The 6,254-nt window shown below is 39.0% G+C and overlaps 1 protein-coding gene across 1 annotated transcript in view; it reads left to right on the forward strand.

Moving 5' to 3' along the window:
* The first annotated feature begins 281 nt into the window (after positions 1-281).
* LOC109105847 (beta-1,4-mannosyl-glycoprotein 4-beta-N-acetylglucosaminyltransferase-like) overlaps positions 282-6,254 on the forward strand; it is a 26,928-nt gene continuing 20,955 nt past the window's right edge. The window contains exon 1 of the mRNA XM_042757590.1: positions 282-937. The gene's annotated coding sequence lies outside the window, so the exon portion shown is untranslated. The remainder of the gene's footprint in view (positions 938-6,254) is intronic.

A 6,254-nucleotide genomic window follows, 5' to 3' on the forward strand; every position in this document is an offset into this window, starting at 1 on the left:
AGAACTATTGTGAAAACAGAATGAGATGATTTAATAATCTTTCATATGTTTTCAAAACATCCAGTTTTTGAAACGTTTAAAAGACTTTATTTTGCAAACATTGTGGGGACGTTACTTCTGAGTCTTCTCTAAACCATCTTAGACGAACATCCCACTGAAATGTTACAAAACCGTTCCATCAACGATGCAGAAGTAACGTTTTTGTGCTAACATTTGCCGAACGTTCTATTAATGTTACAGATCGAGTAAGTTTGCGAGAAGCTGCCAGAACGTTCGCTGTTTGCTGTGAAATGATACATTTTACAGACATTTGGTGTTTTTAAAGCCGATGCGTTTTCATGCGAGGTTTGTTTATTGTGAGATGAGAGTTTGGTATTTACACTCCGTTCAACAAAACACGGTTCACACTCGCGCATCTCCTCATCGCCTTCTGAATCTGATCTGAACGCGATTAAAGCGTCCGGCGGATGAATCAGTGATGATTTCTGGTGAATAATGTGTTCGTGGATGATGCTGAAGTGATCCGCTGGTTGTCGCACTCGGTGTGTGTTTGTGTTTGTGTCGGTGGTCCGGAGGGCGGAGCTGCGGGTCTCTGCGCCCCCGGTACCGACGGTCACACCGATCACTGCTGGGCGGAAGAGCGTCATTTCAGCAGAAAACTGACCGCGAGAGAAGCAGCGCGGACGGATATCAGGCGTGGATCGAGCCGTCGACGAGCATCGAGAGTGATTTTCTCTTTCGCCCGCAGCGGGATGGATTTACACGCGGACGCCCGACACGAGCGCGATCCGCCCGCATCACCGGCCGAGCGTCACTGAAGCATCATCCGCCCTCCGCGACGCATCCGACCGCTCCGATGGGAACAAAAGCCGCGCTTTCACCTCCACCCTGAGCGACCGCATCCGCAATGAACAACTAGAGGAGCGTCAGGCGATGGGTGAGACACACACACACACACACACACGGACGGACAGACAGACGGGTCGGTGGATGGGGAGCAGCATCTGCTCGGTCAAACGAACCGAGAACACGGGCGTCTTATCAACCGCTCGCTGCTGCTGTTATTAATATCACTGATCGCTTCAGATCTGATGTGGGTTGACTCCGGAGCGTGCGGTTTGACGTTGCTGATTATGTTATCAAAGCCAAATATTAAGCCAAGCGTGTGAATGTGATTTAAATATGTGACTGAATCATTGTGTTCAGGCCTCTGATAATGCAGTCCAGATCCGGATGCGATTTGACTCCAGATCTGTGTCGAAATATCATATCAGATGCCTAAATGTGTCCGATTCACAAACAAAAATAAAGAAATTGTGTTTTGTATATAAGGAATACGAAGCCTATTTTTAGCTGTTGTTAATATTACGGATGTTGATTCACTTCCGTTCAGATCTGATGTGGTTTTGTCTCCAGATGTGGTTTTGAGCTGTTTGATATTGCAGATTATGTTTCCAGAGCCAAATATCTCACCAGGTGTGTAAATATGATTCTAATGTGTAACTGAATCACTCTGTTGGTGAAACCCTGCAGGCCTCTGAAGATATAATCCAGATTCTGATGTGGTTTGAATCCAGATCTGTGTGGAAACATCACAAGAACATGTCTGACTCATAATTCAGAAATTATGTTTCGTTTAAGGAAAGTGAATCCTAGTTTTTTGCATGATTTGGATTGTGACATAATTGACCATTTCCTGTTATTGAACATCAGGATGTTTTAGTTTGGAGTTTTTAATTCTTCTAAATTCTCATTCTACTCAAAGCTGATTATCATTAGATTCTCATCATGGCCAAAAAATGTAACTCCTATATATTTAATGCAAACATTACTAGACTGTACAAAATCTTTATGATTTAAAGAAAATCATTCAGATATTTAAATAAAAGTGTTTGCTTTACAGTATTGAGAATTTGGTGGAAATGTGCCTACTTCATCATCCTAATGAAAATTTTTTTTTTCGTATTTCTCTCTTTTGCGTTGAGTTGTGGCAGGTTTCTAGAGATTCTCGTGGACAGATGGGTTTGATGTTAGTCGAGGTGCAGATCTGTTCTTTATTCTCTGTTCTGGTTCTGCTCGGTTGTTTTCTAGGGAATGATGTGGATTGAGTTTCGGCTCACAGGTGACTGACCTGCAGCACACATCAGAACACAATGACGTGTGTGTGTGTGTGTGTGTGTGTGTGTGTGAACACACGGTGAGCAGATGTTGAGGCTCATGTCTTCTTCAGCTCATATGGTGTGTAAGATAACAGACAAACACCACGAGCTGATGAAGTCAATGTTTGCAGGACTGTGTGATCACAGGATCCGTGTGTCTGTACACTTAAAGAGTGTCGTGGTGTTCGGTGATGGAGGTCAGATCCAGGTCGTGTTAAAGCACGTCTGAACACTGATGATTGCTCACTGGATGTGATTGTCATTTGATTAGAGTTTGAGTGCTTTTGATGATCAGTTCTGCTCGTCTCATGTTAATAGTCAAATCAGAAATCAAGCTTTCCTTGATCTTCTCAACTCATATTTGCTCAGAACTCAACACTTCTCCTCCTGCACAAATTAATTCAGCATGTGAACACAAAAGCACACACATTTCAAGGAGCACAGACGCTGTTATGAATCCTTTACTCAGAATCACTGATTCATGGAGGAATGAACCGTCACTTCTCTAAATATCGGAGACGTGCAGCGATTCTGCTTTGGCTTCGTTTGGATGCATTTCTGTTGACAGAGTACCAGACGAAATAACTCGATATGTTAGTCACTGATCATGTGTAGAAGCAAACACACGTGGGACTGGAAGAGAAGGGTGGGAAATAAGCATGAAAGACTAAATGATCACTGTTCTTGGCTAAAAAAAACACTTGACTTACATTATAAGTGAATGTCAGATGAATATTTATTTTTGAAGCTTTATCTACCATCACAGAGAGGCACAAACCACTTTCCAGAACCTTTTCATTCACTGTTCTTATCCGGTAGAAGGATCTCTCACCCTCATCCGAAATGTCCAGCTCCTGGCGATATTCAAGTGACGTGTGAAACTCATTTCTTAGTTGAGCTTTTAACTGCAACCTATCAAAAAAAAAAAAATGCTATGCTATGCTTCTCTCTCCCTCTTCTAGCTTGTATTTTTCTAAACAATGCGTGACACTTTGCATTGCATGCACTCCCATGTTTCTTTGCCTTTTTGATGAATTGTTGTTATATTTCTCCTTAAAAAGTGTCTAGGAAAAAGCGTCTGCTAACTGAATATTGTAAATGTAAATCTACACTGACAAAAAGTTACATTTTTGTCTTTTCTTTTGCGCTCATATTTGTGAAATAAATTTCATAATAAATACTGATTTATTAGATTTAAATAAAAAGTGGTTAGTACATTAAAATTCCACACACTCCATTAAGTAAAATTCTAAATTCTGTCATCATTTACTCATCCTCGTGTCGTTCCAAACCTGTATGAGTTTCTTTCTTCTGTTGAACATAAAAGAAGAGATTTGAAGAATGTTGGGAACCAAACAGTTGACGGTAGCCATTGACCAACATAGTATGGAAAAAAATACTATGGAAGTCAATGGCTACCGTCAACTGTTTGGTTACCAACATTCTTTAGAATACTTTCTTTTGTAGATTATGGCATATTTTCCATTTTTGGATGAATGTTTCTTTGTCTAAATTAAAATTTTTAAGGAAAGTGTTTTAACAGCGCTAATTTTAGAAATGCATTTCCAGTTTAACATGAGCAGAGTTAGACTCCTCTAAGGAAGCAACAAACTCTCGTTCATCACATCAACCTCAAGCTCAGCGACAGCCACAGAAACATCAACAACCCAACATTAAACACTAGCAGCTCTTTACTCACAAATGCAAAAAATAACACTTCATTTCAACATTTACTCTCCCTATTGAGTCCTTGGCAAAGCATGCTGGGAACTCAAAATCCTCCCATGCAGCTGCAGTTAATGCAAAACAAATGATTCCTACAGTGTTACATATTTACTGTTGAGCAGCTCTGTCGCTTCAGATCACTTTAATGAAGTAAATTCATTTAAAAAAGAACACATTTTTCCAGTGCACAGAGAGAAACTCTCAAATGAAGATGAACAAAAGTTGTGTTTCGTTGTAATGCGTATGATATGCTGTCCTTGAAGGTTTGGTCCAGAAGGAGTTTGTTGTCGTATTTGAGGTTCAGATGAAGCGGTGGTGTGTTTGGTGTGTCGGTGTCTCCTTACAGCTGCGTCCTGAACACACCTACTGCAGCCAAAATGGTGCTGACCTGTTTCTGACCTCTGAGTGTGAGCCGAGCGACGCCTGATGGAACGTTCCACTCGCTTCCCGTCAGCGGGGGGGTCGTCCTGTAGACACAAACAAACACACACTCCTCCAGCTGTGCACTTCCTCCTCTCTGATGACCGCTTCCTGTCCCAGAGCCTCCTGAGATCCTCTGTCCAGTCCAGTTAGAGTAATAACAGATTCACTGTGTGTGTGTGTGTGTGTGTGTGTGTTTGAGTGCCAATCACAGCACATCTGAATGCATTCAGTGTGTTGGGCCAATCAGATCCGACTGTGGGCGGGGCTATGACAGAAATAGAGCCCGGAGTTTCCCGTCAGTTATCAGACTCATGCTTTAAGAAGAAAACTCTTGATTTACATGAAACAGAAGCTGCACTTTAATCAGCTGTTCACCCAACCAGCAGAAATATGTTCTTGGAACTTGCTGTAGCTCTTGTTAAGTTATAAAATGTTTTTTTCTGTACGTTACAAATTTCCTGTTTTTAGAATGTTTTTTCTTGGTTATACAAACATTACGGGAACATTCAATTTTATCATTTGGCAAGCATTATGGGAATGATACTTTTCACTCGTTCTTTGAAACAACTTGTAACATTAAAAAAAAAATGTTAGATAAATGTCCAAAATAAAATTCCACAAATGATATACACTACTGGTCAAAAGTTTGGGATCAGATTAATGTTTCTTCTGCTCATCAAGGCTGCATTTATTTGATCAAAAATACAGGAAAAAAATGCAATATTGTGAAATATTATTATGATGTAATCAACATTTTTCTATTTTAATCTACATTAAACTGTAATTTATTTCTGTGATGTGCAGCTGTATTTTCAGCATCATTACTCCAGTCTTCAGTGTCACATGATCTTCAGAAATCATAATAATATGATGATTTATTATCAGTGCTGAAACTGTTGTGCTGCTTCATATTTTTTGGAACCTGTAATACTTTTTTTCAGGATTATTTTATGTATAAAAAGTTAAAAAGCATTTATTTAAAATAGAAATATTTCCCAACAATATACACTACAGTTCAGAAGTTTGGGGTCAGTAGATTTTTATTCTCTCTTTTTTTTTTAAAGAAATTAAAACTTTTATTCAGCAAGGATGTGTTAAAGATTTATATTGTTAGAAAAGATTTATATTTAACTTTTTATTCATCAAAGAATCCTGAAAAAAAGAATCGCAGTTTCCAAAAAAAATATTTGGCAGCACAATATTGATAATTCAAATAATAAATCAGCATATTAGAATGACTTCTGAAGGATCATGTGACACATTTGATAGAATATTAAAATAGAAACCATTATTTTATATTGTAATAACATTTTGCAAGATGACTGTTTATTTTCTGTATTTTTGATCAAATAGATACAGCCTTGATGAGCAGAAGAAAAAACATTACAAGTCTCACTGATCTCAAATTTTTGACTGTAGTGTATATAATGTTTTTGTGCTGATGATTTGAGAACATTATTAAAGGCTGGAGAGCTCTGAACAAACATTCTATTAACGTTACTGCAAGAACATTTGTTCATAACCTTGAGAAACCATTGCAGAATGTTCTGTTAGCTGAGTAAATGTGGATACGTGGTTAAAACTGTCTGACATTAAAGGGTTATTTCACCAAAAAAATGAAAGTTCTGTCATTAATGACTCGCCCTCACGTCGTTCCAAACCCGTAAGACCTCCGTTCACCTTCAGATCACACATGAAGATATTTCTGATGAAAACCCAGAGCTTTCTGACCCTGCATAGACTGCAACAGAACTGAAACGTGTCAGCAGAAAGTGTCGAATAAAGCTGGTATTTTTGTTTTCTTTTTGCACAAAAGTATTCTCGTAGCTTCATCACACTGACGACACATGCCCTATTTCAATGATGTCTGGCTCTTGAACGTTTCAGTTCTGTTGCAGTCTATGCAGGGTCAGAAAGCTCTGGGATTTCATCAGAAATATCTTCATT

Source organism: Cyprinus carpio, chromosome A6 (genome assembly GCF_018340385.1).
Source record: "Cyprinus carpio isolate SPL01 chromosome A6, ASM1834038v1, whole genome shotgun sequence".
NCBI classification, from domain to species: Eukaryota; Metazoa; Chordata; class Actinopteri; order Cypriniformes; family Cyprinidae; genus Cyprinus; species Cyprinus carpio.